Genomic DNA, 23,517 nt, shown 5'->3' with positions numbered 1-23,517 from the left:
GTGAGAGAGAGAAAGAAAGTGAGAGAAAGGAAGAAATAAAAGAAGAAAGGTGAGAGAAAGAAAGAAAGATAAAAAAAGAAAGAAGGAAATAAAGTAAGAAGGAGAACAGACAGATAATAGGTCGATGAACTTAACATACAGAGCTCAGATGAAGACAAATGCTTCAAACAGGGAGAGATAAGATTCACACAGTGAAGGACGAGAGTAGCTCCTTTGAAACTGCGAAAAACGGTGAAAGGCCCTAAAGAACTAAACCCTCACAGACTCACAAAGACAGCTATTAGAGATAGAGGATGGTCCAAATCATGAGGTGTTAATGTCTCTGCAGAGTATTCATAGTACATGTTGTTGTAGGCTGTGTATATTCATTAGTGTGTATGAGTGTGTATTGGGTGTGTTGTTATGTACATCAGTCAAAAGTTTGGACAGACCTACTCATTCAAGTAAAAAATAAATAAATAAATATATATACATATATATATATATATATATATAGATATATACATATATATATTCTACATTGTAGAATAATTGTGAAGACTTCATAACTATAAAATAACACATATGGAATCATGTAGTAACCAAAAAAGTGTTAAAAAATCAAAATATATTTTATATTTGAGATTCTTCAGAGTAGCCACCCTTTGCCTCGATGACAGCTTTGCACAGTCTTGGCATTTTCTCAACCAGCTTCACCTGGAATGCTTTTCCAACAGTCTTGAAGGAGTTCCCACATATGCTGAGCACTTGTTGGCTGCTTTTCCTTCACTCTGCTCTCCAACTCATCCCAAACCAACTCAATTGGGTTGAGGTCGTGTGATTGTGGAAGCCAGGTGCAGCACCCCATCACTCTCATTCTTGGTCAAATAGCCCTCACACAGCCTGGAGGTGTGTTTTGGGTCATTGTCCTGTTGAAAAACAAATGATAGTCTCACTAAGCTCAAACCAGATGGGATGGCGTATTGCTGCAGAATGCTGTGGTAGCCATGCTGCTTAAGTGTCCCTTGAATTCTAAATAAATCACTGAGATTGTCACCAGCAAAGCACCCCCCCTACTATGATGAATCTCAAATATAAAATACATGTTGATTTGTTTAACACTTTTTTTGGTTACTACATGATTCCATATGTGTTATTTCATAGTTTTGATGTCTTCATTATTATTCTACAATGTAGAAAATTGTAAAATAAAGAAAAATCCTTAAATGAGTAGGTGTGTCCAAACTTTTGACTGGTACTGTATGTCTAATCAGAGTACACACATTTTAATTTGCACTGACACCTAGCCATGTGCCAATGGTTATTTACAGTATAGGAGACAGTCGTTAACATTGAGTGTGTGTGTGTGTATATGCACACATTTGTGTATATTTGTGTCTGGTTATCTGCTAGTGTGTGTGTGTTTATCCTCTTTGTGACGACCCTCTAATGGCTGTTAATTAAGAGCCATGTGTCAATCTAAGTAACATAGTAAAACAAATTCCCATCAAAATCAGTTTAAGCTAGTGATATGAGATTTTTTGCATTGGCTGCGTCTCAATCCACCACCTCCGTCTATGTCGGCCTTACGGATGTGTGGCGGAAGGTGGACAAGCTACAGCGGTGTTCGTCAGACCATGAGACATCACGAAAACCGGTCTTCTCACAAAAACGTCTGTAGCGTCTGAATGGTTTGGCAAGCCCCACGGGACTCGTCTACAGTTGGTAATACTGATGTGCCAACTTTTGTCTGTAGCGTCCGAACTGTTTGGGCTACAAACTAAAATGACTCTCACGAATACAATGGTGTTCTCTGTTTTAATCTACGACCCCCACAAGTATCATTGGACTTGTACGAAGGTAACCCATACAAATGAATTGAAGTATGGAGGTAGGTTTGTGTCAACAAAAATATGTGTCAAAAAATATATTCCCTGAGCTTTCAAATATCCTCTAGATATATGACAGACACTTCAAAACCTTATTCCTAATGATTTATTTTTTGACTGTCTTTTTTTGCCATTTACAAATGTGTAACACAATGCGTCGCTATAGGCAATAGTAGTAAAGGCCAAATTCAAATATGTAATTTTTATTTTTATTATTCCAAAAATTCTAAATCAAATAGCTAAATTATCAATGACCATCTTAAAACAATTCCATATGTTAGCTTAGTAGAATGGCTTAGACTATTAGAGGTTAAATAACTCCATTGGTGCTCACCTCACCCGTGTCAATGCATTAAAACAAACTGTCACGCCCTGGCCTTAGTATTCTTTGTTTTCTTTATTATTTTAGTTAGGTCAGGGTGTGACATGGGGAATGTTTGTGTTTTGTTGGTTTTGGGTGTTTTTTATGGTAAAGGGGTTGTTGTGTAGTATATGGGTTTGTGTGGAGTTCAGGTGTCTAGCGTTGTCTATGTATGTTTAGTTGTCTAGGAGAGTCTATGGTTACCTGAATGAGTTCCCAATTAGAGACAGCTGATTTCGGTTGTCTCTGATTGGGAGCCTTATTTAGGGTAGCCATAGGCTCTCATTGGTTGTGGGTAATTGTCTATGTGATACGTTTGTAGCAAGTGTGTGCACATCGTTGTTTTAGCTTCACGATTGTTTTCTTGTTTTGTTTTTGTATTAAGTGTTTCGTGTTTATTTTTCGTCATCTTTTAAAATAAAAGAAGATGGCTTATTTTCCAAGTGCTGCGTATTGGTCCGTCAATCCACCACACGATCGTGACAGAATTACCCACCATAGGACCAAGCGGCATGGAAAGCGGCAACAGGACCTACCTACACAGGATTCATGGACATGGGAGGAGATACTGGATGGTAAGGGGCCGTGGGCTCAACCGGGAGAATATCGCCTTCCTCGTGAAGAGCTGGAGGCAGCTAAATCCGAGAGGAGGCGATATGAGGAGGCAGCACGGAGACAAGGCTGGAAACCCGTGAGTACAACCCAAAAATTTCTTGGGGGGGGCCTTAAAGGGAGTGTGGCGAAGTCAGGTAGGAAACCTGCGCCTACTCCCTGTACTTACTGTGGAGAGCGAGAGTACGGGCAGACACAGTGTTACGCAGTAGAGCGCACGGTGTCTCCTGTACGCGTGCATAGCCCGGTTCGGTACATTTCAGCTCCACGTATCGGCCGGGCTAGACTGAGCGTTGAGCCGTATGTCATGAAGCCGGCCCAACGCATCTGGTCACCAGTGCGTCTCCTCGGGCCGGCGTACATGGCACCAGCCTTACGCATGGTGTCCCCGGTTCGCCTACATAGGCCGGTGCGGGTTATTCCACCTCCCCGCACTGGTCAGGCGACGGGGAGCATACAACCAGGTAAGGTTGGGCAGGCTCGGCGTTCAAGGGAGCCAGTACGCCTGCACGGTCCGGTATTTCCGGCGCCACCTCCCCGCCCCAACCCAGTACCACCAGTGCCTCCTCCACGCACTAGCTATATGGTGCGTGTCTCCAGCCCTTTACCACCAGTGTCTAAACCACGCACCAAGCCTCCTGTGTGTCCCCAGAGTCCTGTGCGTCCTGTTGCTGCTCCCCGCACTAGCCCTGAGATGCGTGTCCCCAGCCCGGTGCCACCAGTCCCGGCACCACGCACCAGGCCTACAGTGCGCCTCAGCCGGCAGGAGTCTGCCGTCTGCACAGCGATGACTGAACTGCCCGTCTGCCAAGCGCCATCTGAGCCATCCGTCTCCCCAGCGCCATCTGAGCCATCCGTCTCCCCAGCGCCATCTGAGCCATCCGTCTCCCCAGCGCCATCTGAGCCATCCGTCTGCAATGAGCCTGCAAAGCCGCCCGTCTGCCATGAGCCTGCAAAGCCGCCCGTCTGCCATGAGCCTACTGAGCCGTCCGCCAGACAGGAGCCGCTAGAGCCGCCAGCCAGACAGGAGCCGCTAGAGCCGTCCGTCAGACAGGATCTGCCAGAGCCGCCAACCAGACAGGATCTGCCAGAGCCGCCAACCAGACAGGATCTGCCAGAGCCGCCAACCAGACAGGATCTGCCAGAGCCGCCAATCAGACAGGAGCAGCCAGATCAGTCAGCCAGCCATGAGCAGCCAGATCCGTCAGCCAGCCATGAGCAGCCAGATCCGTCAGCCAGCCATGAGCAGCCAGATCCGTCAGCTAGCCATGAGCAGCCAGATCCGTCAGCCAGCCATGAGCAGCCAGATCCGTCAGCTAGCCATGAGCAGCCAGATCCGTCAGCTAGCCATGAGCAGCCAGATCCGTCAGCTAGCCATGAGCAGCCAGATCCGTCAGCTAGCCATGAGCAGCCAGATCCGTCAGCTAGCCATGAGCAGCCAGATCCGTCAGCTAGCCATGAGCAGCCAGATCCGTCAGCCAGCCATGAGCAGCCAGATCCGTCAGCCAGCCATGAGCAGCCAGATCCGTCAGCTAGCCATGAGCAGCCAGATCCGTCAGCTAGCCATGAGCAGCCAGATCCGTCATCCAGCCATGAGCAGCCAGATCCGTCAGCCAGCCATGAGCAGCCAGATCCGTCAGCTAGCCATGGGCCGTCCCTCAGTCCGGAGCTGCAGTCCCTCAGTCCGGAGCTGCCATTCCTCAGTCCGGAGCTGCCATTCCTCAGTCCGGAGCTGCCCCTTACCCTGGTGCTGCCCCTTACCCTGGTGCTGCCCCTTACCCTGGTGCTGCCCCTTACCCTGGTGCTGCCCCTTACCCTGGTACTGCCCCTTACCCTGGTGCTGCCCCTTACCCTGGTACTGCCCCTTACCCTGGTACTGCCCCTTAGTCCGGAACTGCCCCTTAATGCAGTGTGGTTAATGTGGAGGGGGGTCATCTGGAGGAAGCTAAGGAGGCGGTTAGGGACTGTGGTGACGTGGGGACCACGACCAGAGCCGGAGCCGCCACCATGGATGGAAGCCCACCCAGACCCTCCCCTAGACTGTGTAATGGTGCGCCCGGAGTTCGCACCTTAAGGGGGGGGTTATGTCACGCCCTGGCCTTAGTATTCTTTGTTTTCTTTATTATTTTAGTTAGGTCAGGGTGTGACATGGGGAATGTTTGTGTTTTGTTGGTTTTGGGTGTTTTTTATGGTAAAGGGGTTGTTGTGTAGTATATGGGTTTGTGTGGAGTTCAGGTGTCTAGCGTTGTCTATGTATGTTTAGTTGTCTAGGAGAGTCTATGGTTACCTGAATGAGTTCCCAATTAGAGACAGCTGATTTCGGTTGTCTCTGATTGGGAGCCTTATTTAGGGTAGCCATAGGCTCTCATTGGTTGTGGGTAATTGTCTATGTGATACGTTTGTAGCCAGTGTGTGCACATCGTTGTTTTAGCTTCACGATTGTTTTCTTGTTTTGTTTTTGTATTAAGTGTTTCGTGTTTATTTTTCGTCATCTTTTAAAATAAAAGAAGATGGCTTATTTTCCAAGTGCTGCGTATTGGTCCGTCAATCCACCACACGATCGTGACACAAACATGCCCATAACGGAGCAGTACAATCTTGTTGAAGTGTCCACAAGTTTGCGCCTATACTGGCAATAACTGGGAACATGGGCTGAGAATCCTGTGAGTGGAAGGTGTGTATGGTGAGACTTTGGAATAGACAGCAAAGTTTTTCAATGGGATCTCTCCAGAGGGGGAGGCAGGGAAACCGAAATGTCTGACCTTTTCCAACAGTCTGACTGTGAACATTTGTACGACAACCAAAAGAAGGAAGACATAGACGCTATTAAAAAAGAACTGACGATGCAATATGAAGATAAATGTGTGGAGGAGATGAATCATAAACCCACATTGAGAACCTTTTATTTGATTAAGGGTGAATTTGTGTGTGACAGATATATTCTGTACAACCTACCTAAAAGCAAGAGATCGCTATGTGCACAGATAAGATCATGGATATTGCCTTTGCGTATTGAAACAGGTCGGTATAATGGTGAAATGGTAGAGGAAAGACTATGTAACTATTGTGACCTCAAAGAGATGAAATTCATGTTATCCTCCATTGCCCTTTCTACCAAAATATACGCTTGTCCTTATTTATTCCAGAAAGCCCACCAGATATGTGGCTGAGTAATGAGCAAAAACTGAAATGTTTTTCTGTCCATTGTGTATTTCTGTTTTTCCAGAATTTTTAGAGAAAGCCTGAAATAAAATAAAAGGGGCGACCTATAATTAAATAAATAAAATCTTTAGCTCCTATATAGCAAAGGGCACATATATACTGTAGATTGTGTGTAGGCCTGTCTCACACTTGAATTTTCTCTTTGTGCCAGACCGTGTTCAAACGCCTTCCGCTTAATTTTTCTGTCTTTATTTATCTGTATTTATAGATTAAGAAAAATTATTTAAACTGCTCTAGAGTTATTATTATTGCTTGGGTAACCTTATTATTTATTGATTTGGTTTTCATTCTTTACGCAGTACGCACGGCACAGAACACCGGAAGAATTATCACTGAATTATCACTGTGAATTATTCTAATGTTTGTTTATGTGTCAATTGATCCCATAAGATATGGGTTGCCAACTGGCAATTTGACACAAAAATAAAATAAATAAATAAATAAATTAATTCCAGTTAATGATTGTCTGCATGGCAGACTTCTGCAGCATGGCTACAGGCTTCGAGATAATTACGGAAATCAGGGAGAGAGAGAACAAGAGAGAGACCAGAGAGAGAGAGAGAGACCAGAGAGAGAGAGAAACAAAAAGAAACAGAGGTAGAGAGAGAATGAGAGAAAGAAGAGACACACATGACAAGATAGGCATCCTCACAACTACATCTCATACAAACCTCCTACAACAGGGCCGGCCCTAGCCATTTGGGGGCCCAAAGTGAGATTTGTTTTGGGGGGGGCCCACCACCTTGCGGGGAAAACCGTTTATTGGCCCTCTTTTGGTAGAGAGAAAAATGTATGTTTTAAAGTAAATTTCCTGCAATTCTACACATTTTGCCATGGGGAGTATAGAACATTTTGCAGTTTAAAGCAAGCCTTCTACAATTCTTCACAATTTGCCATGGGATAGAAAAGTTTAGTGATTTTATTACAAATTTCATGCAATTCTCCAAATCTTGCCAAGGGGCAGAGATTTTTTGCAGTTTTACAGCAAATTTCCCTAAATTCTACACATTTTGCCATGGCGTGGCGAGAAATGTCTGCAGTTTTAAAGCTAATTTCCTGCAATTACAAAGATTTTGCCAAGTGAGAATGACTAACAAAATCAATGGGGGCCCCTTGGAGGTCAGGGCCCCTGGGCACATGCCCTGCGTACCTGGTCGGTTTTCAGACATTATTACTACAAGTTTAGATAGCTAGCTAGACTAACTTACCAATTTAAGATTGTTAGCTGACATGGCTAATTGAGTGACTGACATGACCAACCAAATTTTGAAATTGCACCTTGTGTATTCTACTTTTCTAACTCTCAACAGTACATTGAGAACACGACTGTTGAGAACACCCCAAAAAGCTAGGGCCCTATGAGACCACTTATGTAACTTATGCCTGGAGCTGGCCCAGTATTCATTTACACTGAGAGTTCATCCATCGTCGTGACTCAATGCTAGTGGGTTAGTTAAGGAAAGGTCGAAGGTCAAACGCTAAACAGGCTAGGACGATGTTGCCTTTGCTGCCGTCTTTTGAATTATCTTTTTAAAAAGTAGATACAAAAGTTTGAAAATAACTAGCAGAAATCAACACAGCAGATTTGAGTTTTCCTTATTCCATCTTGTTCTAAGGGAAGAAATGTTATTGGTTGAGTTTAGGGGTGGGAATCTAACTAGGTACCTTGCGTATGGCAACCCACGTGTTAACAACCTCCACCTCCCACCAACTTTTTATGTGAGGCCTAAAGTTACAAATATGCATCAGTTGACATTGTGTTATGTTGTGGCTTGGCAAGTAAGTAAGTAAGTGGTAAATAAGGGTTCTGTTTGTGTTAACGTGGGTGCGTGCATGCGTGTGTGCGTTATTTTGTGTGTGTGTGTGTGTGCAACACTCCCTGTTCTCTAGTTGCCAGATGTAAGCCCTTGTCCAAATAGCAGATTATTCGCCTTCCTCAACGAACAACAACACACAACGTTGCGCTAACCTCCCGGTGACATCACGGCAACATCTGGAAAACATTAGGCTTCACCTGGATCCCTGTTTATGCTGTAATCCGAGCAGAGGACTTACAGATGCAGAACGGAAGGGGCTACGCAGTGGATGCCTGCTCCAAGGGGTTAACACAATGCACCCAGTTCATGATGGGAACCATCCTTTTCACGTCGCGCACAATAATAACCCCAGAGAGAATGTGGGTCTTTTTTTTCTCACTCCACACAGCGACACTGTGCGCACGGTGGCGGTGGGTGATGCTGGTTCTATGCCTCCTAGTCTCCTTTATGTCACGCGCTACTTTTAGAAAACAGAAGGAAAAAATAAAAAGAAGAATACCCCCACGCCTGTCGCTTGCACACAGCTGGCATATTTTGAGCTGCTATTTCCTGTAAAAATTGTGACACGGGAATAATGACGGCTTTGATTGGACCCCTAGTAAACGAGAGGCACTTCCTGTTCTTTTGTATTGGTTTCATTGTGAAGAGATGGGCGAGATGGGGGGATGAGGGGAGGGAAGTGGGGGATAGGGGTACAGGGAAACAGCTGGTAGAGATACCACAGTCAGGAACATCTCCTTTCCTTTCTGCTCCTCTCCTTTCATACAGATCTAGGATCAGTTTACCCTCCCCCAATAGGGAGAACAACCCACAACTACCCTAAGAAACTACCCTTAGATCAGGATCACCTCGCCCTTTAACCTAAATGACTGGCGGGAGAAGTGACATTTCAACATGATGATTCTGTCAATGACTGATTGGTCAAATTAATCAACTGGTCAGGGGGGGGATGTTTGAATCATCAATATTTTACAGCTGATTGATGATCTTTTAAGATTTATTTTTGAGGTTGAAGATGCTACTCTGTTCTCAGATCAGATTTCAAGCAACGCTCCGCATTGGAAAAAGAAACATGAAACTTTTACATGATTAATCAATTTATTTGCCGGTCAACTCTGGTCTGGTAGGCCACACGTGCGCACACACACACACACACACACACACACACACACACACACACACACACACACACACACACACACACACACACACACACACACACTCAGTGTCTGCCAAATTGTCTACTCTCTCAGTGTGACCACTAAGTGAATTACCTGATTCAACAAATCATAATTTAAGATTAGCGAGCGGCGCTTCCTTACAAAGTGCTGAATTGCATTCCTCCAACTAATAATCAACACAGAGGTGAAGAAGCCAGGGTTGTGTTCATTAGGCACTACCTGCATTGGTCCAATAAGAAACGCACATTTTTGTTTTCCGCTTGTTATGGTTGGCACTAATGAATAGAACCCAGGTGATAATCCAGGCTGTATCACATCCGGCCGTGATTGGCCCAGCATCGTCCGGGTTTGGCCGGGGTAGGCCGTCATTGTAAATAAGAATTGGTTGTTAACTGACTTGCCTAGTTACAATAAGGTTCAATAAAAAAAAAGGTCTATAGAGGAGCACCAATAGAAACACTGCCACTGTACATTACAGTGTCCCATTGCACCTGAAATGTAGGGCAGAAGTAGAACAGAGAGCAGTTTTGCAACTTCCTCTTCATATGATCTGTTCTGTCCTATCACACTGTTAGATCAGATATGGCTCAAGACATCCTAAAAGGAGAAGAAGATACACATAGAACTCAGAAATGTCTAAAGATTATAGCTGATATCTTATTTTCTGTGTGTTTTTAACTCTCTGTGCTCTCTTGGTCTTTTTATAAAAACACCGGATTTCTTATCTTCGAGAGCAGGAGAGCAAATGTGTCAAAGTGGGGTCTCTAAAAATGTTTCTAGAGGACCTCGCTCTTTATCTCTCTCTCTCATGCTCTGTTTCTTTTTCTCTCTCTCTCTCTCTCACACACACAAGCGCACACACACACACACAGGCACACACACAGGCGCACACACATAGGCGCACACACACACACACACACACACACACACACACACACACACACACACACACACACACACACACACACACTGGTTGTTCTATCTTAGTGAATTTTTCCATTAGCGTTTGCAGAGATCACAGGTTGTGGTGCTTCCTGCCACAGTGTTTGTCACCACAGCAGCTAACCAGTATGTGCTCTCTCTGCTAGCTTGAGTATTATACATTTCTTCTCGATCACGTACAAACAATTTTTGGGATCTGTGTTGAAATGTATCTATAACAGAACAGCAATGATCAAATGCTCAAATACATGTACAGAAGTTCAGATCATTTTCTTACCTTTGTACCTGACTTGCATATCTTAGACCACCTTTGCAAAAAATGTAAATACAAGTGTCATCAGTGAATACAAAATTCACTGCTAAATGTTTTGTTCACAGAATATTAACATTGTTTCATTAGAAGGGAAATGTACTCAAATGTCTTCACTGTGTCCAGCCATCAGTAAACACCACTGCACAAAAGTCAAAATCACCCCATCAGTGTCATACCATGTACAATATAGGGAAATATTTAAGCAATAGGGACTGTCTAATGTTTACGATTTTTTTACAATATTGCGGACATGTAGAGATACAGAGAATGAAGTTGGGTTACTTCTTGGTAGGCCAATACGTTCATATCCACGTCCAGTTGTATTCACCTTTCATTATTTCAATTGTGGACTGTGTTTCTGTGCGCCAATGAAAGTCTACAAAACTATGACAAACCAGTATATTTATTGAATGTATAAATCATTCATGCACACAATGTGCTTATTTAAAAAAAAATCAGGAATAATAATTGATTGGATGCGTATGAAATTGTTTTGTGAAATATGCATAAAAGGAGTAATTGCCCATAATTCTGCACCTTTGCGTACTCCAATTTTGATCATCATGATTTTGTGACTGCAAAGAAAATGTATTGATCTTGCAACCCAATCTCCAAATAAAACGTCAGGCTGTGGCGTAACAGATGTAACAGTGTTATGCCATTGCATTAATCACCCCCTTTGCTGCTATAACAGCCTCCCATCTTCTGGGAAGGCTTTCCACTAGATGTTGGAACATTGTTGCGGGGACTTGCTTCCATTGGGCGACTCGCTTGCCTCACAGTCAGCGTCCCAATTCATCCCAAAGGTGTTCGGTGGAGTTGAGGTCAGGGCTCTGTGTAGGCCAGTCACGTTCTTCCACACCGATCTCGACAAACTATTTCTTTATGTACCTCGCTTTGTGCACGGGGGAATTGTCATGCTGAAACAGGAAAGTGCCTTCCCCAAACTGTTGCCACAAAGTTGGAAAGCACAGAATCGTCTAGAACGTCATTGTATTCTGTAGCGTTAAAATTTTCCTTCACTGGAACTAAGAGGCCTAGCCCGAACCATGAAAAACAGCCCCAGACCATTATTCCTCCTCCACCAAACTTACAGTTGGCACTATGCATTGAGGAAGGTAGCATTCTCCTGGCATCCGCCAAACCCAGATTTGTCCTTCAAGACTGCCAGATTGTGAAGCGTGATTCATCACTCCAGAGAACGCATTTCCACTGCTCCAGAGTCCAACATCACACCACACAAGGTCCCATTCTGTGAGCTTGTGTGGCCTACCAATTCATGGCTGAGCCATTGTTGCTTCTAGATGTTTCCACTTCACAATAACAGCACTTACAGTTTACCGGGGCACCTCTAGCAGGGGATTAAATTTGACGAACTGACTTGTTGGAAAGGTGACATCCTATGACGATGCCACGTTAGAAGTCACTGAGCTCTTCAGTATGGCCATTCTACTGCTAATGTTTGTCTATAGAGAGTGCATGGCTGTGTGCTCGAATTTATGCATCACTTTCCACAACATGGGTTCAAACTGCACCATTTTGTTTCTCTCTATTTTGGTTGTGGTCCACTTAAAGGATTGCTGTATATTGTGAGTTATTATTTGTATTTTTCCTATTGCCATTATTTAATTTTTCCCCCATGTAAATCTTTTTTTCTTTCTTTTTTTTCTTTCTTTTAGAAATGTTTTTTAATCCCCTTTTCTCCCCAATTTTTCGTGGTATCCAATCGCTAGTAATTACTATCTTGTCTCATCGCTACAACTCCCGTACGGGCTCGGGAGAGACGAAGGTCGAAAGCCATGCGTCCTCCGAGGCACAACCCAACCAAGCCGCACTGCTTCTTTAACACAGCGCGCCTCCAACCCGGAAGCCAGCTGCACCAATGTGTCGGAGGAAACACCGTGCACCTGGCCCCCTTGGCTAGCGGGCACTGTGCCCAGCCCGCCACAGGAGTTGCTGGAGCGCGATGAGACAAGGAAATCCCTACCGGCCAAACCCTCCCTAACCCGGACGACGCTAGCCCAATTGTGCGTCGCCCCACGGACCTCCCGGTCGCGGCCGGCTGCGACAGAGCCTGGGGGCGAACCCAGAGACTCTGGTGGCGCAGTTAGCACTGCGATGCAGTGCCCTAGACCACTGCGCCACCCGGGAGGCCCCCATGTAAATTTTATATACTGGGATTTTAGAGTGTTCTGAAATTATTTTTAGCAGAGGAGGCATTTAGTTTTCAATATTGGTCAGTTATATCACGAGATCATCCGCAAATATGTTTAGTTTACATTCATGTTTACCAATACTGACACCTGTTACATTTGGGTCCTGTCTAATTCTTTCTGCAAGGGGTTCAATTGCCAGTGCAAACAGGAGGGGGAGAGGGGACATCCCTGTCTTGTGCCCCTTTCTAAAGCCATTTCATCAGATAATGTATTATTTGTGTATATATTTGCTTTAGGACATTTATATGATATTTTTATTACATGTATTATTTCAGCTGGAAAGTTGAAAGCTTCCAAAGTTTTAAATAGAAAAGGCCATTCAAGATGGTCAAGGGCTTTTCGTCATCAACAGTCATTATTGATACATTTATAACTTGTTTTTTGAGTATTGTATTAAACTGAAACATGTTCTTGTATTTGTTTTTTAAGTGTCTATTTTTAATAAACCCCATTTGATTGATATGTATCAAGTCTGGTAAGACTTTTGCCTTTCCATTGTTTATAAGCTTTGTTATTATTTTATTGTCACAAATAATTAAACTTATGGGTCTAGAATCAGTAGGGGACTCTCCAGATTTTACTGGTTTTAATATAACTGAAATAACTGTTTGATACATGGAACTAGGAAGTACTGAATTGAGTGACGTGTGTTGTCATTTATGTAAATAGGGGTGATACTTTGTCCCATAATGTTGAATAGGATTCTATGGGAAAGCCATCCATTACTGGTGCTTCTCTCCGTGCGAATGCTTTAACAGTATCTAATATTTATTATTGGGTGATCCCTGTCTGCTGATAATTGCTTCAGAGTTGTTGAGTCTAAGAAGGCTATAGGATCTATCCAACTGTTGTTTAATTGTGTATTGCAGTTTAAGTCGGAAGTTTACATACACTTAGGTTGGAGTCATTAAAACGTGTTTTTCAACCACACCACAAATTTCTTGTTAACAAACTATAGTTCTGGCAAGTTGGTTAGGACATCTACTTTGTGCATGAAACAAGTAATTTTTCCAACAATTATTCACAGACAGATTATTTCACTTATTATTCACTGTATCACAATTCCAGTTGGTCAGAAGTTTTCATACACTAAGTTGACTGTGCCTTTAAACAGCTTGGAAAATTCCAGAAAATTATGTCATGGCTTTAGAAGCTTCTGATAGTCTAATTAAAATCATTTGAGTCAATTGGAGGTGTACCTGTGGATGTATTTCAAGGCCTACCTTCAACCTCAGTGCCTCTTTGCTTGACATCATGGGAAAATCAAAAGAAATCAGCCAAGACCTCAGAAAAAGATTGTAGACCTCCACAAGTCTGGTTCATCCTTGGGAACAATTTCCAAACACCTGAAGGTACCACGTTCATCTGTACAAACAATAGTACGCAAGTATAAACACCACGGAACCACGCAGCCGTCATGCCGCTCAGGAAGGAGACGCATTCTGTCTCCTAGAGATGAACGTACTTTGGTGCGAAAAGTGCAAATCAATCCCAGAACAACAGCAAAGGACCTTTTGAAGATGCTGGAGGAAAAAGGTACAAAAGTATCTATATCCATAGTAAAACGAGTCCTATATCGACATAACCTGAAAGGCTGCTCAGCAAGGAAGAAGCCGCTGCTCCAAAACCGCCATAAAAAAGCCAGACTACGGTTTGCAACTGCACATGGGGACAAAGATCGTACTTTTTGGAGAAATGTCCTCTGGTCTGATGAAACAAAAATAGAACTGTTTGGCCATAATGACCATTGTTATGTTTGGAGGAAAAAGGGGGAGGCTTGCAAGCTGAAGAACATCATCCCAACCTTGAAGCACGAGGTGGCAGCATCATGTTGTGGGGGTGCTTTGCTGCAGGAGGGACTGGTGAACTTCACAAAATAGATGGCATCATGAGGCAGGACAATTATGTGGATATATTGAAGCAACATCTCAAGACATCAGTCAGGAAGTTAAAGCTTGGTCGCAAATGGGTCTTCCAAATGGACAATGACCCCAAGCCTACTTCCAAAGTTGTGGCAAAATGGCTTAAGGACAACAAAGTCAAGGTATTGGATTGGCCATCACAAAGCCCTGACCTCAATCCTATAGAAAATGTGTGGGCAGAACTGAAAAAGCGTGTGCGAGCCTACAAACCTGACTCAGTTACACCAGCTCTGTCAGGAGAAATGGGCCAAAATTCACCCAACTTATTGTGGGAAGCTTGTGGAAGGCTACCCGAAAAGTTTACCCCAAGTTAAACAATTTAAAGGCAATGCTACCAAATAATAATTGAGTGTATGTAAACTTCTGACCCACTGGGAATGTGATGAAAGAAATAAAAGCTGAAATAAATCATTCTCTCTACTATTATTCTGACATTTCACATTCTTAAAATAAAGTGGTGATCCTAACTGTATGTCAGTTACTAGGATTAAATATAAGGAATTGTGAAACTGAGTTTAAATGTATTTGGCTAAGGTGTATGTAAACTTCCAACTTCAACTATATTTAAATATTCATAGAAGCTCTTTAAAATTATTCAATCAAGTTGTTATTTCTAATTACCGCATTTTAAAATTATAACTGGTTTAGCATGTATTTGTTTTGTGAGAGCTGAGAGATGTTTGCCAGGTTTATTTGCCATTAAGAAATATACATTTTTTTTGTTTAACCTGTATTTGTTGTCTCTCTTCAAAAGTAAAATATCAGATTCATGCTTAAATTGACATTTTATTTGATTCTTTACCTTGTATATATGTTTTAATGTTTTTTCTGAGATTTTTCTTGAATTTGAATTTCTAAATCCGATTTAGCTATTGCCGAGTATGAGATTATCATTCTCTTAATGTAAAGGCATCCCAGATTATATTGAGGGTAGGCTTTTCTCCATCCCCTATGTCTACATGTGTAATGGTAAAGGCTTTTATTTTTCGTTTACGTGTTTAATATATTTTGGTTCCAGAAGATGCGCTCTGTTCATTCTCCAAATTCTGTCACAAGTTGTGTGCCATTGGAACACAGGAGTGATGGTTGCTGATAATGGGCCTCTGTATGCCTATGTAGATATTCCATTACAAATCAGCCGTTTCCAGCTACAATAGTCATTTACAACATTAACAATGTCTACACTGTATTTCTGATCAATTTGATGTTATATGAATAAACAAAAAATGTGCTTTTCTTTCAAAAACAAGGAGATTTCTAAGTGACCCCAGTGTATATCATACATTTTTTAATCCAGAAATTGTTGAGTGGAGTTTATGAAATTAAAATGTAGTTAGTTCTTGAGTAGATGTTCTTCCTTTGAGAAAAAAAGCAATAGTCTTTTGTAGTCTGGAATAGTACTCTCCAAGTGTCCTGTAAATTATTTGTAGAGATGACATTTTTCAGCCTCTTTGGAGGCTCCCTAAATGTTCCTTTTTTATTACTACAACTTTCAATCTTATTTTATGTACGATTTAGTTCACCTGCTAAAATATTAGTTCCTGTCTGGATTTGATCTAATATATCTTGAATTCTATCTAAAAAGAAACACCAGATTTGCCCTTGGTGGGATATACAATGACATCAATGCAGTCGTGTTCTTTTGATTATTGTATTTGCAATTTTGAAAGTACAATTTAGTTTTGATGAATGTATTTACGTTTTGAGACGGCAACTACATTTTGAAAATACATTTACTGTTTCGCAAAAGACCACAGAGTTCTGTCTTGTAGACTATGTTTTGAACCAAAAGGCTTGTATGTGATTGAGAAAAAATGTATTGACACACACACACGCACACAGTCAGGCACACACGCACATCCTGACTGACACACACACACACACAAAAACTAAAGTAAGTGCTCTTTTACATTTTCAATAGTTACTAAAATATAATTGTCATTTGTCAGTTATTTATGAATATTTGGTAATAGTTTGATCCTAACCCCCTGTGCAGAGGAATCTGCTGCTGCTGCGTGTGAATCTGCTGCGTGTTGGTGTGTGTCTATGTGTGTGTGTGCGTACCTAGTATGTGTGAGTCTAGGCATATGTGTGTACGTTGCAATGTACTGTATGCCTATGTGTGTGTGCACTGCAATCTGTGTATGTTTAAGGGAGATTGAGTAAGATGATAAATGGAAGCCGGAGTGTTTGCTTGACCCAGCCTGTCTGGCACTGATGGGTTCGGTTCCACATCTCCTCTCCCTCTTCCCTTCTCTCCATGCTGCTCTCCTCCCTTGTCCCCTCCCCTCCTCTAACCTTTCCTCTTTCCTCTTACATGCCCTTCTCCTTTCAATTCAATTCAATTCAATTCAAGGGCTTTATTGGCTGTCACACCCTGATCTGTTTCACCTGTGTTTGTGATTGTCTCCACCCCCCTCCAGGTGTCGCCCTTCTTCCCCATTATCCCCTGGGTACTTATACCTGTGTTCTCTGTTTGTCTGTTGCCAGTTCGTCTTGTTTGTCAAGTCAACCAGCATTTTGTTTCTCAGCTCCTGCTTTTCCCCAGTCTCTCTTTTCTCGCCCTCCTGGTTTTGACCTTTGCCTGTTTTGACTCTGAGCCCGCCTGCCTGACCATTCTGCCTGCCCCTGCCGTCTGGTGCTTTTGCCCCTACTCTGGATTACCGACCCCTGCCTGCCTTGACCTGTCGTTTGCCTGCCCCTGTTGTTGTAATAAACATTGTTACCGCAACACAGTCTGCACTCGGGTCTTACCTGAAATGTGATAATTGGCATGGTTAACATATGTTAACATTGCCAAAGCAAGTGAGGTAGATAATAAACAAAAGTGAAATAAACACAAAAAATGAACAGTAAACATTACACTCACAAAAGTTCCAAAAGAATAACATTTCAAATGTAAAATTATGTTTAGTGTTGTAACAATGTGCAGATAGCGAAAGTACAAAAGGGGAAATAAATAAACATAAATATGGGTTGTATTTACAATGGTGTTTGTTCTTCACTGGTTGCCCTTTTCTTGTGGCAACAGGTCACAAATCTTGCTGCTGTGATGGCACACTGTAGTATTTCATCCAGTAGATATGGGAATTTATCAAAATTGGGTTTGTTTTTCGAATTCTTTGTGGATCTGTGTAATCTGTGGGAAATGTGTCTCTAATATTGTCATACATTTGACCTCATTTTGTGGGCAGTGTGCACATAGCCTGTCTTCTTTTGGGTGAGTCACAGCAGTCAGGTATTCTGCCACTGTGTACTCTATGTTTAGGGCCAAGTAGCATTCTAGTTTGCTCAGTGTTTTGTTAATTCTTTCCAGTGTGTCCAGTAATTATCTTTTTGTTTTCGCATGATTTGCTTGTGTCTAATTGTGTTGCTTTCCTGGGGCTCTGTGGGGTCTGTTTGTGTTTGTGAACAGAGCCACAGGACCAGGTTGCTTAGGGGGCTCTTCTCCAGGTTCATCTCTCTGTAGGTGATGGCTTTGTTATGGAAGGTTTGTAAATCGCTTCCTTTTAGGTGGTTGTAGAATTTAACCACTCTTTTCTGGATTTTGATTATTAGCGGGTATCAGCCTAATTTTGCTCTGTATGCATTATTTGGTGCTTTACGTTGTACACGGAGGATATTTTTGCAGAATTCTGCATGCAGTCTCAATTTGGTGTTTGTCCCATTTAGTGAATTCTTGGTTTCTGAGCGGACCCCAGACCTCACAACCATAAAGCGCAATGGGTTCTATAACTGATTCAAGTATTTTTAGCCAGATCCTAATTGGTATGTCGAATTTGATGTTCCTTTTGATGGCATGGAAGGCCCCACCTTAGCCTTGTCTCTCAGCTCGTTCACAGCTCTGTGGAAGTTACCTCTTCAACCTCCTCCTCTCCCTTTGTCCTCCATGCTCCTCCTCTCTTCTCTCAGGAGGTCTGATGTGAGCTTCAGATGTTTGGAAGGCAGGGAGGCAGACTGGCTGGAGACAGAGAAGGCCCCCCCCCCCCCCCCCCCCCCCCGTGGCACAGCATTACCAGCCCCTTACACCAGATCTTCGTCCAAATGACATACTACTACTCCCTCATAGTGCACTACTTTTGACTAGAGCCATATTGGCCATGGTTAAAAGTAGTGCACATAAAATAAGGAATAGGGTGCCATTTTGGACAAAGGCCAGGTCTGACCAGGGAACCAGCAGCAACAGAGAAAGACAGAGAAGTACATGACAGAATGAAGGAGTTTTTTTTTATTTAACCTTTATTATTACTAGGCAAGTCAGTTAAGAACAGATTACTATTTACAATGGTGGCCTAAGAACAGTGGGTTAACAGCCTTGTTCAGGGGCAGAACGACAGATTTTGACCTTATCAGCTCGGGGATTCGATCCAGCAACCTTGCGGTTACTGGCCCAGCACTCTAACCAGTAGGCTACCTGCCTCGAGGGACAAACAAAACAAAAGTTAGACGGGAGGAGAGAGAGAGAGCAAAGAGAGGAGATGCAGTGTAATAATAATAGTGACAGAGAAACATAGTTTCATTTGGAAATCGGACCATGATTTTGACACAGTCAACCATGTCATACTCACTTATACCGTCACCATCATATGCTCTCACGGTGGCCGTGGGCAATGTAATTTCATCACTCACTGTCTAGGTTACCACTTACATACAGAAAATTATTTAAAGGTTGCATGCCAGCAGTGGTGATTTTAGCATGTAAATGTTGGTGGGGCAAATATTTTTATTTTATTTTTATGCATGCCTACAAAGTCACTAAACAATACATCAATTGCACTATAACGGTGACAAACGGTGCCCACAAACTGTTAGGCCCTACATAAAGCTGTCCCAACAACAGAGTCCCAACAGCAGTCCCAATACCTTACCACTGCTACACCTGGTTATCAGCGGAGCCTTGTCTGGCAGCAAAACAGCCTCATTTACTGCCTTTAAAAAATATATAGCTGATATACCTGACTTGCTTAAACAAATGTGGTTTCTATTGACAATTGAGATTCACAAATAACAAATTCTGGCATAAGGGGACGACGAGCGGATGAGAGGCAATCCGTAATTTTGATTAAGACATTAATGAGCGAGCTAGGACGGACGTAGTCAATATAACTATTTGTTCAGCACTTTTGAAATGTACAGAGACAGAATTCAGAACATGGGCAATCTTACAGTATTCTCCTTGCACACCAAGTCAGAACCATAGGATAAATAAAGGGGGCATATAAGCAGACAATGAAAGCTCTTACAATATTCTATGATTACATTTCTCTAAAACAGGCTATAGGCTACATGTGCACCACCAAGTCAGAACAGCAGGCAAAATCAAGAGCGACCAAATTATTAGGGTGAGGCACATGGGCTACTAACAGCTTACTACACAACATACACTTAGCTACAGTATACCTATCTTCCCGGCATTTATGCAGCAGCATACAATACATTTTATTTATTTTAATTTTAAATTTTACCCCCTTTTCTCCCCAATTTAGTGGTATCCAATTGTTAGTAATTACTATCTTGTCTCATCGCTACAACTCCCGTACGGGCTCGGGAGAGACGAAGGTCGAAAGCCATGCGTCCTCCGAAACACAACCCAACTAAGCCGCACTGCTTCTTAACACAGTGCGCCTCCAACCCGGAAGCCAGCCGCACCAATGTGTCGGAGGAAACACCGTGCACCTGGCTACCTTGGTTAGCGCGCACTGCGCCCGGCCCGCCACAGGAGTCGCTGGTGCGCGATGAGACAAGGATATCCCTACCGGCCAAACCCTTCCTAACCCGGACGACGCTAGGCCAATTGTGCGTCGTCAACGCACAATTGGGCGCAAACCCAGAGTCTCTGGTGGCACAGCTAGCGCTGTGATGCAGTGCCCTAGACCACTGCGCCACCCGGGAGGCCCTATACAATAAATTTTTGTACTCACCTTGTTGTGTGGTGCTCACTTGAAAAGAAAGGTGGCGGGGCCGTCCTTCATGGACAAATTTTGTCATCAAACTTTGTCATCAAAGTCTGGCATTCTCTGGACTTATGGTGCTTTCAAGATAACTGGGACCTCGGAAAAAAACAAGGTCGAATCATGATGACGTCAGTGATCTTCAGGTCAGAGCTCTAGAAAGAGGCCAGAGTTCCCGACTTGCAATTCCGAGTTGGATGACCGTTCAAAATGTATTTTCCCAGTCGGAACTCCTTTTTTTCAGAGTTCCCAGTTGAATGTTTATCATTTGAAGCTTGGAAAAGAGAACCTTAAACCCAGACTTGGGACCACACAAACACTCCACTGAATAGCAGTCTATTGACTGCTTTGCAATGCTTGCCATTAGCCACTGACTCCTTCCAAACCACTCATTGTTGAATTTGCGATTTCCAGCTTGTTGTGTAATGTTTATATCCAATGGCCAATGGGCACCGATACGTTTTATCTATAATTTCTCTTCATTATTTCTCTTCATATGACAAGGATTAAAAAGCATTTGCCAGTAGATTGTTGACTTGATTCATGATGATGACTGCTAGCTAAGATCAGTCCAATCAAAGCTACTGTAGATATAACGTGATTTGACATCATTTATCTGTGGCCAATGACCTTGAGCCTTCTTAGGTGGGCACTTCTAATGTAACTCTATGGCAGCACCCAAGGGGCTTGAATTTTTGAGTTTTACCCTTAGATTTGGCGGTGACGTAGTGTCCCCATGAGTGACAGAACAATGAGCCAATCACGGCGCTACTAGAGAACATTACCAACACTCCGTATTTTCCGCTGGCTGCCCCATCACCACAGAAAGCACTGAGCTAGGTGGAAACACCTGCATTTTGGAGCTGCCTTACTCAAGAAAGCAAAAAAGAGACCAAGTTCGTATGCGGCTTAATTAACTTAATGATTTTTAAAATATTTTCCTTGACATTGTTTGCAAACTGATATGTGACACGTAGTAATGTCAAAATAACATGCACAAAAGGTACGGCTCAAAACAGCACCACCTGCACTGAATGACGGGTCGCCACTGCATGCCAGGGATAAATAGTAGTAAAGTGTTGAAATGAGTGTGTCTGTGTCTCTGTCTGTGCATGGATAAATATGTGAGTAAGGTAATGACTTCTGTGAGCAAGCGAGAGAGAGAGAGACAGAATAACAAAAATAACTGCCTGGCGACAACAGTCGACTTCACAGTTGGTCAAATAGTGTTGTTGTTTTGACTGCTCCACTCAACAAACACTGACCTGTCTTCTCACCACAGGACCTTTGTACAAACACACAAATGTACAAGCATGGGCATACAAGCACACACACACACACACACACACACACACACACACACACACACACACACACACACACACACACACACACACACACACACACACACACACACACACACACACACACACACACACACACACACACACGCACACACACACACGCACACTTCATGACTTTACTATGTGACTTCCTATGAATGTATGGCCTGACGACTGATTCAAATAAAACCCTCTCGTGTGTGGACGAAGTTTAGATTCCCCATCCACAACCAAAAGTCATACCCCCCCCCACTTCCAACCCAGTGAACACTGAACACACATTAAACCACTCACATTATGCATCCACACACACAGGACAGGAAGCCAGTAGTGAAAACCAACCACCTCTCTCTCTTCACAACAGCCTGTAGGCCAGGTCAAAGTTACCCAGTCTCACTCTCTCCATCTGAGGAGCAATCCGTCACTCCAGCCAGCACACGCCCCCTTCCTCACCCCCGTCCCCTCTCCCCTAGCCCCCTTCAAAGGGTGCAGGTGATGGATGGGGTGCGTTGGTCCTTGCTGGGAGCCTAGTGGGGGCTTGGAGGGGGGTTATAGCCGTGAAATTGGGCGCCGTGCGGAGTAGCTAATTGAAGTGAGGGTCACTAGCGCGTGTCTCCGGCTATGGCAGCCAGCGAGGTGTCTGATTGGCCCTAACAGAGAGCGAGAGACAGATAAGGAAGAAGATGGTTGTGTCTGTCAGTTTGACCAGAGGTATATGGCCACTCAGGCTATAGGGTCGTTGAAGGAACAAACAAACGATAACAAAAACAACAACTAGGAACAATTTGGAGGGCTTAGCAAACGAAGTAAGACAAACAAAAGTGGGGATGTTGGTTGATAAGGGAGGGAGAGGTGGAAGGGTAATGGATTTTAGACCAAGGTGTGTGTGTGTGTGTGTGTGTGTGTGTGTGTGTGTGTGTGTGTGTGTGTGTGTGTGTGTGTGTGTGTGTGTGTGTGTGTGTGCGCCATAGCTTTGTATGGCAGGAAAGAGAGGACACGTCACTGGTTTCAATGGAGACTACCCAACATGACAAACTACTATGGTATAAAAATACTGTAGCATTACTATATTTATATACTATAGTGTTTTTGTGGACATGACTGTAGTATACTGTAGTATTTACAGTTTACTATAGTATAAATACTGTAGTATTAGTATAGTTAAACTATAGTATACTGTATACTACTTAACTACTGTAGTGTTTTTAGACATTACTGTACTATTTACTATAGTGTTTTAGTTATATAAATCTTTGAAGTGGGGGATTTCTCCTTGAGGAAACCTACTGGACAAATACTAGAAGAGCAAATTTTCCATAAGCTGTAGGTAGGTAGAACTGGAGTCTGAACAGATAGTTCAGAGCTTTTCCACTTTTCTAACATGGTCTATATCAGGGATGGGCAACTTTGACCGGGGTAGGCGCCACAAAAAAACAGGCGCCTACCCCCCCCCCCACACACACACATACACACACAAGCAAAACATTTTAGAGGCCCCTCTCGTGACAGCGAATATAAAACATTTTACATGTTAAAGTTCAGTTCCTGCAATTCTATGGGGCGGAGAGAAAAATGTGCAATTTAACAGATACTTTTCTGAAATTGTACACATTTTGCCATAGGGTGGAGGCAAATGTTTGCCGTTTTTTAACTGATGATAATCGGGCCCCACCTTTTAATTGATGATAATCGGGCCCCACCTAGGTCGGTAATTCAACCATGCTTACTACAAGTTTATATAGCTGGCCGCTAGACTCATTCACCAATCT

General features: G+C 43.2%; 1 non-coding gene across 1 annotated transcript; it reads right to left on the bottom strand.

The window, feature by feature from the left end:
- Positions 1-23,008: 23,008 nt before the first annotated feature.
- LOC129813467 (U7 small nuclear RNA) lies at positions 23,009-23,063 on the bottom strand. The gene has a single exon (XR_008753173.1). It is a non-coding gene; the product is annotated as a U7 small nuclear RNA (small nuclear RNA).
- Between the last annotated feature and the right edge of the window lie 454 nt (positions 23,064-23,517).

Source organism: Salvelinus fontinalis, chromosome 16 (assembly GCF_029448725.1).
Source record: "Salvelinus fontinalis isolate EN_2023a chromosome 16, ASM2944872v1, whole genome shotgun sequence".
Taxonomy (NCBI): domain Eukaryota; kingdom Metazoa; phylum Chordata; class Actinopteri; order Salmoniformes; family Salmonidae; genus Salvelinus; species Salvelinus fontinalis.
This window is presented reverse-complemented; position numbering and strand designations above follow the sequence as displayed.